Genomic DNA, 10422 nt, shown 5'->3' with positions numbered 1-10422 from the left:
GTCTGATAATATACAGGGGATAACTTCAATTCTTTTACATTTGCTTTGACATGGGCTATTAGCTAGCATGTGGTCCATTTTGGAGAATGACCCATGTGAAGCCGAAAAGAATGTGTATTCTGATTTTGTGGGGTGGAACACTCTGTAAACCTCTATTAAGTCCATTTGTTCAATAGCTTGGTTCAGTTCTAAAATTTCATTAATTTTTTGTCTAGATGATCTGTCTATTTGTGATAATGGGGTATTGAGGTCCCCCACTACAACTGTATTAGTGCTTATTTGGTTTTTCATGTCCATTAATATTTGTTTTGTATAGTTGGGGGCATTTGTATTTAGGATTGTCATCTCTTCCTCTTGGACTGTTTCCTTCACAAGGATGTAGTGACCATCTTTGTCTCTCTTAATTAGTTTTGGTTTGAAATCTACTTTGCCTGCAAATAAGATTGCTACCCCTGCTTTTTTCTGGGTTCCTGTCACATGGAGAACTGGCGAAGCCCGACCGACCTCCAATGCTGCTTGACAAAGTTCCAGCTGGGGGAAAAGGAGGGTGGAACACATCGTACCCTCATGTTTTATTTTTTCTTGCCCTAATATTTACAATTGTTACTCTGATCACAGGAATCATTGTATTTGTGACTAACAACATATTCTCCATGAGGCAAACTGGCAATGTTGTATTGAAATCTGTTCTGGCTCAAAAGTCCCAAATTCCTGTTTCTCTCAGTTCTATTGTCACACCCACTTCTAAAGAAACCTCTCCTAAAACTCCCTCTGTTTTCCTGCTACTGTAACTCCTTTCTTCTATTGATGACTTTCTTTTTACTAAAGGGGTCTTATAAAGAGACTGAAAGGACAGGTTTTAGATGTAAGACACAGTGGGAAATGGGAACTAGAAAGAAAGTTAAGACAGATAAATACACTAAGGAGGCAAGTTACTCAGTTTTTCTCAAAGTACTGTAAACATTTCCTGCTCATGGACCATGAACCCAAATAACATTTAAGCAAGATGAATAGAGGTATAGAAAAAATAGAGAGCTAATAGCAAACTATATTAACCATTGTGCAGTTTCTCAAGGGCCAGCTGACGACCACAAGTTTGACATTTAATTAACTAAATCTTGCTTGTATCCCCGCTGATATAGAGATTTTGATTAAGTTACCTTCTGTTCTGCTTAGGTGTGGGTAAATAAGGGGACAATTGTAATTTTTAAATGCATTCATGATGTTCAATGAAATGAATCAGCTTAGGAAAAATATACTTTGTTTAGTAAAAAATAACCTTTTATAGAAATTGCTAAGGCAACCTAAAATGTAAATATGTTCTGCCCAATGCCTCCTAGCCATTGCTTAAAGATATAAAAATAAATCAGACCCTAAGACTTCTCAGAGGGAACCTGCACATTGCTTGCGAAGGTTCTTTTCTCACTCGCCGGCCCGAGACCTCTCCCCTTCCTACCCTGCATCGACTGCAGCTGGTCTGCGGCAGAGAACTGTTTTCCATCTTTTTACCTTAAGTCTATGAATTTATTTTTGAGTTAGGTGTGTTTCTTGTACACAGCATATTGCTGGATTTTGCTTCTTAATCCATTCTGTCAGTCTATTTCTTTTGATTGGTGAATTGAGGCCATTGAGAGTTATAATTGATAGATACTGACTCATCCTTGTCATGATGTTTTACTATTGTTGGCTCTTTTATTTCTTATTTTTCCCCCCTTTCCCTTTAGTTTGTTACCTTGCCTGGTGGCTTCCCTATATTGGGCCTCATGGAGTTGTGACCTTCACTGTCTTTTTCTAACATATTGCTTAGAATTGTTTGGAGTGCTGGTTTGGTGTTCATGGAGTTTCTCAGGTGTTCTTTGCTGTGGAAGTATCTAATTTCTGCATCAATTTTGAAAGATAATTTTGCAGGATACAACAGTCTAGGTTGGAAGTTATTTTCTTTTTTTTTTTGCAATTTTTTTTTTGGTACTGGAGATCGAACTTGGGACCTTGGGCTTGTGAGGCAGGCAGCAGAACCACTGAGCTAAATCTCCTGCTGGAAGCTATTTTCTTTTAGGGCTTGAAATACTTCACTCCAGGCTCTCCTTGATTTGAGGGTTTGTGTTGAGAAGTCTGCCATGATTCTGATGGGTTTTCCTTTGTAGGTGATTTGTTTCTTTTCTCTAACTGCCTGTAGGATTTTGTTCTTCTGTTGAGTTTTTGGGATCTTGACTATTATATATGTAGGTGTAGATTTTTTTTGATCATGGCTAGTTGGAGTTCTATATGCCTCACTTATCTGTATGTCCAATTCTCCACCTCTGTCTGGGAAGTTTTCTACTGTTACTTCTGTGAACAGTTTTTTTATGTCAATTGTACTTTCTCCTGTTTTTTCGTGGACTCCTATCAGTCTTATGTTATTCTTCTTTACACCATCTAGCAGCTGCTGGATTGATTTCTCATGGTCCCTTACTATTTTGAAGAGATCTCTTGTTTTCATGGTCCTTAACCGCAATCCTGTCTTCTATATCTGATATTCTATCTTCAGATTTCCTTAATCTGCTCTGCATGCTTTCAATGGAGTTTTAAATTTCCTGAATATCTGTTTGAATCATGGATTCCATTTCTTTCTCTTTTTTCCCCCCATTTCTTTCTTATGCTGGGCATTCATGGCTTCCAGCATGTTTCTGAGCTCATCTATTTTTTTAATCTCTTTCTATTCTGGAGCCTCTAATCATGTCTTTCACTCTACTCACCATCTCTGTATTTATCTCGGAGATCATTTCTGCTTTGAATTTTTCTAGAGCCTCATTCATCTGTTTTGTTACTTCCTGTGCTATCAGTTCAGGGTGTCCAGGTTGTTGATTATCAGACTTTTCTACCCTGTTTCCCCCAGAATTTGCCTTTTGTGGGGTGGAAGTCTGAGTTTGTGGCTTGCTTAAATGTCTTCTCATTTTTGTTTTTGGTACTGTCCTTGGTTTAATTCCTAGGTTGATACTTTGAAGTTGCTTATCGTATCTTTGTTGATATATTTAGAACTCTTACGGAATGAATGCATCTCAGAGGAGTCTTCGTCTGGTTCCACACTACAGAGGCACAGGGGGACATAAAAACCATTGTCCTGAGCTGCAGAAGTGAACCACAGAGCGAGGGCCTCTCTCAGGCTCCCTGATGAAAACTGAAGCCCACTGGAAAAGTGAAGAGAATCTCTCCAATAAAGGCACACCAGACTACCGTACTTGGTAAGTTGGAGGGATCATCACCTCCCATTTGAACCTGGACTATCTTCAGGGGAAAGGCAGCTGGAACCTGAAATAGAACCTTGCAGAGTTCAATCTTGCAGGAGGACAGGGAGCTCAACTTGGGACTTGCAGCCAGAAATCTGCTTGAATCTCACAGGTCTGTGACTGGCTTACTGAGGCTCACTGACTTATAACTGCACACTGCTGCCCACATTGTCTATTGTGACAGCAGAGACATACCCTGAAAGAGGCCCTTCACTTTTATCTTTTGTTGTTTTCAAAATTACCACTACTTTTTTTGCTCTTATTTTAATTTTTTTTCTTCTTTTTCTACTCTTTTTAAACTTTTCTTTTTCGTTTTCTCTTTTCTTTCTCTCTTTCTTTGTCCCTCACTCCCTTGCTGTCCCACATTGTTCTTCATCCCCTTTGTGTTCCTGTTCTGGCCCTAATTTGTATTTCTTCTTTATTTTTCTCTTTCCTTCTCTTGCCTGTGCCCTCTGGCCTTACTGGTAACCTTCCCCTATCCCTCTACCTACCTATTCCTCCCTCCCCAACTCCTTTAAATTCCCCATCCTGAAGGGTAAAGTTGCTATATTGAAGAGTTTATTCACTATAAACATATGTTGGATTGGTCCTTGATCCTCATTTAATTCACACAGTTAAAGGTGATAGGTTAATAACTACCACAAATTGTCATTTTCTAAGAGGCACTTGATGCTATTGTGTTGCTGATTGTATCTCTTGGGCTAAGGTGTTGTGATTGATCTAATCAGGTGTCCTTCCTGATATAATGAAAATGAGATAACCTCAGAGCCATTAGAGAGTCAAAACCTAAAGACCAGCTATACCTGGAATATACTGTCTTTTTTGTGACTGGCTATTTCACTTAGCATAATGTCCTCGAAATGAGCTATAGCACATATCAAAATTTACTTCCTTTTAAAGGCTGAATAATGTTTCATTATGTATATTTTATATACCCCATTTTATTTATCTATCTGTCCATTCATGGACACTTGAGTTGCTTCCTCCTTCTTGCTATTGTTAGCAATGTTGCTATGAATATGGGTATGAAAATACTGCATAATGCTTAAGGTGTACAGTATTCCTTATATACCTTTCTGGTATATATCCATAAGTAAAATTGTTGGATCACTTGGTAGTTCTATTTATAATTTTTTGAAGAACGATATATCCACCAAAAATATACATGAATTCCAATTTCTCCACATACTTGCCAACAATATTTTTTGAATACAGGAGATTTCATCCAGGGCCTTCACACTAAGATGTGTCCCCAGCAAACACCCCGCTCCACTTTGCAATAGGTTCTAATTTGCTAAATTGCCCAGGTTGGGTTCATACTTGTGATCCTTGTGCAGCAGCCTCACAGAGTGCTGGGATTATAAGCATGCACCAGCACACTTGGTTTAGAATTGCTTCCATTAGAAAAAAAGAAAAAGAAAGAAAGGAAGGAAGGAAGAAAAGAAAAAAGAAACAAGCTGGGCATGGTGACTTATTATGCCAGGATAATTAAATTTTTTTGAGGCTTAAAAGTGATTTTTATCCACCGAATTTTACAGACCCTTTGACTCAGCAATTCCACTTGCATGAAATTTGGCTCAGGAAATAATCCTGGGTTTCTACAAATATTTCACTGTCAAGATACAAGTTGTAGCATGGACAATGGTGAAAAATTGTAAGTGGCCAAAATGTCCAGCCTCAGGAGGCGGCTTTAGAAACTGAGCTCTAAAATACATTTTTTAAAAACCCTGACTTCCGGGTATGGTGGTGCATGCCTGTAATCCCAGCACTTGGGAGGCTGAGGCAGGAGGATCACCGTGAGTTCCAGCCCAGTCTGGGCTATACAGAGAGTTCAGGGCCAGCCTGAACTATAAAGGGAGACCCTGCCTCAAAAAACCAAAAAAAGGGCCGGGGATTTAGCTCAGTGATTCTGCCGCCTGCCTCACAAGCGCAAGGACCTGAGTTCGATCCCCGGTACCAAAAAAAAAAACTCTGACAGCAAAAAAAGTATTTTATCTTGATACCATAATACAAGTCTTATAATTCTCCCATATTAAAAAGTAAAATAACACCAGGTGTGGTGGTACACTCCTGCAATCCCAGCACTGGGGAGGATGAGAGGCAGGAGGACTGCCACAAGCTCAAGACCAGCCTGGGCTAATAGCAAGATCCTGTCTCAAAAAACAAAACAAATAAATAAATACAGTAAAAAGGTAAAATAATAATAGTAGCTATGGCGTTCATCTTATCTTTTTTCCTACCTTTAATTGGAATGTAGCTTTGGCCTTAAGATTTATGTTTTATGAATTTTTTCCCCAATATATGGAAAGTTGAGAGTACCTCAATATAGTAACATTTATATTACGATTCTCCTTTTTTGGTGTTTTGTTCTGTTTGAGACATGGTCTCACTATGTAGTTCAGGTTGACCTTGAACTCACTTTGTAGTCCAGGCTGGCCTTGAACTCCTGATGATCCTCCTGTGTCAGCTTCCTGAGTGCTGGGATTACAGGCCTGGGCCACCACACCTGGCTTTATATTATTACAATTCTTATCCAGAATGGATGTCTTTACAGAAATGTTTGGAGATTAACATATAATTTTTCTAAAAAAAAAAAAAAATATATATATATATATATATATAATTTTTCTCATTTGACATATTAATGATGTTTTTGGTGGTAATGGGGAACAATAAACCCAGAGAGCACTGGGCTCCATCCTTAGCCTTTTAAAATTTTGAGACAGCGGCTAAATTGCCCAAACTGGCCTCAAATTTGGAACTCTCCTACCATAGCCTTCTGGGTAGCTGGGATTGAGACATGAACCACCAGTCCAATTTATGATTTATTGTTTTAAAAGATTTCTTAATGTTGAATCATCAGTGCATATTCAGTATAAAAAATTTAGCATTAGCATGGTGGTTTGTCTTCTTATATGGTACCAAATTTGATTTGACAATGTGAACATTATTCCTACCAGCAGAGTATGAGGTTATAGGGGTGAGTTTTATATTACTCTTTATATAGATAACTGTGGTATCTTATGTTATTCAATATAGACTGCAGAACATACCAAAATACATCCCAGGGTGGGGGGAGTTACTTCACCAGAAGCCTATCTAAGTGAGTGCAGAAATGTAGGCCGTTGGTTATCTGAGTTAATCCAGAGCCAGAATTTAGACTACTTCAGCAACGGTCATCATGCCTGATGATGAGCAGTGGTAAGACCAGACACTCTTCATATTAAGTATGATGTTAGCTGTCAGTTTTTCATAGATGCTTTTTATCTTGTTCAGGAAGTTCCTCTCTATTCCTAGCTTGCCGAGAGGGTTGTTTTTGGTAAATGGATATTGGATTTTGTCAACTTCTTTTTCTGCATGCATCTATTAAGATGATCATAAAGATTTTCTTTTATTCTATTAATACAGTGAACTTTATTGTTATTTGAATATGAAACCAACTGTGCATTACTGGGATAAACCATACTAAGTTTATATTTTAGAGTTTCTTAACCCAGAACCCAGTAAAACATAGAGCACTTCATTCGTGGTTCTCATGGGTTGGTGAACTCTCTGAAACTGTACACAAAATTCTGCATGAATATGGGCTAGGGTTGTATCTGTGACAGATCACTTGCCTAACATACATAAGGCCCTAGGTTTGGTTCTCAACACCACACACACACACATACACACGCACACACACATACACACACACCTATGTAAGTTGGATATGGTGGGGGCATGTGTATAATCCCAGCACTCTGCGAGGCTTAGGCAGCAAGGTCACAAGCTTGAGCTCAGCCTGGGCAATTTATTGAGATTCCATCTCAAAATAAAATAACAATAACAATAATAATAAAAAGGACTGAGGATGTAGCTCAGTGTGAAAGTCCTGGATTCAAACACCACTACTGAGGAAAAAAAAAATCTGGGGATTTTTGTGAATATGATATGATAGACTTTCTCCAAAGACAGATACTATTCCTCTCACTATGTAGGTATATGCTACCTCTCTCATAGAGAGGTGAAGTCTGTTATCCTCTACTTAAATTTGAACTGGGCCTGTGATTGTTCTGACTATAGAATGTGGCAGACATGAAACTGTGGCAGATCCAGGTCAAGCTCTGAAACAGCCTAGCAGCTTTGTCTTTTCTTTGAAAAGCCTCTGTGTAAAGAAGCTTGAGCTAGATTAATGGTGGATAAAAGACCATGCAGGGAACGAACAGTCACATGGAAAAGAGCCAGAGCACCATTTCCACCAGATGGCACAAAAGCCCCAGACATGAGAGACCACCCTAGCCATCTCAGCCCTAGCTGAGTTCCCAGCTAAATGCAGCTACATGAGTAAGCCATGGAATCATGACAAATAATAAGTTCTTTTTTGTTGTTGTTTTTTTGAGACAAGGTCTTATTATATAGTTCAGGCTGACCTCAAATTTATGGTAATCCTCCTGCCTCAGCCTCTAGAGTGCTGGGACCACTGGTGTGCCTTACCATGGCCAGCTTTAAATAATTGTTCTAAGGCAGTAAGTTTTAGGGTTGTTGGTTATACAGCAGTAGGTATCTGAAATAAGGCTTACACACAAATCCAGAGAAAGGACGGTATTCTGTCTTTCATTTGAATTAATTTGTGAGTCAAAAAGAAAGAAAAAGAAAAAGCTGAAAAGTAAACTTAAATTCTTTTTTTTTTCTAGTACCAGGGATCAAACTCAGGACCTTGTGCTTGTACAGCAGGCATGGTGCTACTGAGCTAAATCCCCAGCCCTTAAAAATGTTTTAAATTTAAAAAGTATCAGCCCTTTAGAATTTACATTGAGGAAGACTTTCTGCAGAGCCATTCCCCTTACTAGAAGTTAAAGAATGAAAAATCTTAAGAGAATAATTTGTAGGTCTGAGGATTAAGACTGAGAACCTAGGCTGGTATCTCAGCTAAACAAAGTACAGAGGAGCCAGTCCTGACATTATGCAAACTGCAATCATCACACACGTAAGACAATAATAGACTAGGGCTATAGCTCAGTGGTAGAGCATGAATTTAGCTGGTGCATGGCCCTGAGCTCAATCCCCAGCACCAAAAAAATGGTGGAATAAAGTATATACATCATAGCTATATTAGTTCATTCATTTAATACCTTCTAAACAACAAATATCGCCGAGGACTTAGCTCAGTGGTGCTGCGCTTGCCTCACAAGTGCAAGGTCCTGAGTTTGATCCCTGGTACTGAAAAAAAAAAAAAAAAGACACCAAATATAAGCCAGGCCTGGTGGTCCATGCCTGTAATCCCAACACTCTGAGAGACTGAAACAGGAGGATGGAAAGAAATATTGAGCCCAGCTGGGCATGGTGGCACACACCTGTAATCCCAGCACTTGGGAGGCTTAGGCAAGACGATGGCTGTGAATTCGAGGCCAACCAGGGCTACATAGTGAACTCAAGGCCAGCCTGAACTGCATAGTGAAACTCTGTCGCAAAAAATACCCCCCACCAAAAGAAAGAAAGAAAGAAAGAGAGAAAGAAAAAGAAATAGAGAAAGATAGATAGATTGAGCCCAGCTTGGGCAATCTGGTCACTAAATAAGACCCCATCACAAAATAAAAAATAAAATACAGCAGACCTTTGACTTACAAACTCAATTTGTTCCCGAGGGCTGGTTGTAATTCAAGTTGGTCAAATAAAGGCTCAGGCTCCTCTACACAGTGTTCAAAGTCTTGCTCCTGTATACAGGTACATCTTAGTGTCCTTTTTTGGGGGGGTACTGGGGATCGAACTCGGGACCTTGTGCTTGCAAGGCAGGCGGCAGAACCACTGAGCTAAATCCCCGGCCCATAGTATGGATTAAACTGTGTGAAGGAGTCTATTCTTTTTTTTTTTGGTACCAAGGATCGAACTTGGGACCTTGTGCTTGCGAGGCAGGTGGTGGAACCACTGAGGTAAATCCCCAGCCCACATCTTAGTATCCTTAGAGAGACATTGGCCCAGAAGCCCACACAGGAAAGGATGTTTTTCCTTCCAGAATTCTTTAAGGATTAAATCTGTATCTGAGACCATCTGGAAGCACAAGCAGCCAGCATTCAGGTTGCAACTCAACACTTTGTAAGTTAAAACTAAAATTCCGGTCATAATCCAAGTTGTTCGTATATCAGGCTGGTTGTAACTTGAGGGTCCACTATAAAAAAAGGACTGAGGATGTGTCTCAGTGTGAAGTCCTTAGGTTCAATTCCCAGTACAGTGAGAAATAAATAAACAAATAAATACCAAATATACAAACAGCCTTGTAGGTGGGATTTGGGGATAAACATATATTCAATTCATATTCAATACATATATATTCACCACCACCTTATATCAGACTCTAGGACTAAAGCAGTGAATAAAAGAGATAAGATCCTTCCTTTTTAAAACATTTCTAGCAGGGAGACAGAAAATAAGTAATAAATGTGCTAAGAAGTGGGGAAAAAAGTAGGTTAAGAGGGCCAGGGATTTAGCTCAGTGGTTCTGTCGCCTGCCCTACAAGAGAAAGAACCTGAGTTAGATCTCCGGTACCAAAAAAAGTAGGTTAAGGGAGGAAAAGAAGGCATGATACAGTATTTTAGAAAGATCAAGCTGCCAGGCTTGGAGGCATAGGCCTGTAGGCTATTTGAGAAATGAGGTGGGAGGATCACTTGGGCCTAGGAGTTCAAAACCAGCATGGACAACTCAGTGAGATACTGTCACAAAAAATTAAAATAAAATAACAATCTGCCAGGATGAGGATATAACTCAATGGTGGAGCCAGCATCACAAAAAGTTTTTTCTTTTCTTTCCTCTCCCCCTCCCCCCAGTCCTGGGGATTAAACCTAGGGCCTTCACTTTGAGCTACATCCCTAGCCCTTTTTGTTTCTTATCGTAAGACAAAGTCTCACAAATTTCCCAGGGAGGCTTCGAACTTCCAATTCTCATCCCTCCCTCCCACAGTGCTGGGACTATAGGCATGTGCCACCTTGCCCAGCTAATTTTTAAAAAAGGAGAAGGAGAAGACAAAAGAGATGAAGAAAATGAAAACAAAGAAGAAAAGGAAGAGGAAGAAGTAAAAGAAAGATGATGATGATGATGTCAAGTATGCCTATAATTCCAGCACTCAGAAGGCTGAGGCAGGGGGATCACCATGAGTTCGAGGCCAACCTGAACCAAATAC

Source organism: Heterocephalus glaber, unplaced genomic scaffold, assembly GCF_053883595.1.
Source record: "Heterocephalus glaber isolate CG9 unplaced genomic scaffold, H.glaber_assembly_v1.0 deba00001733, whole genome shotgun sequence".
Lineage (NCBI taxonomy): Eukaryota > Metazoa > Chordata > Mammalia > Rodentia > Bathyergidae > Heterocephalus > Heterocephalus glaber.
Note: the sequence above shows the minus strand (reverse complement) of the source record.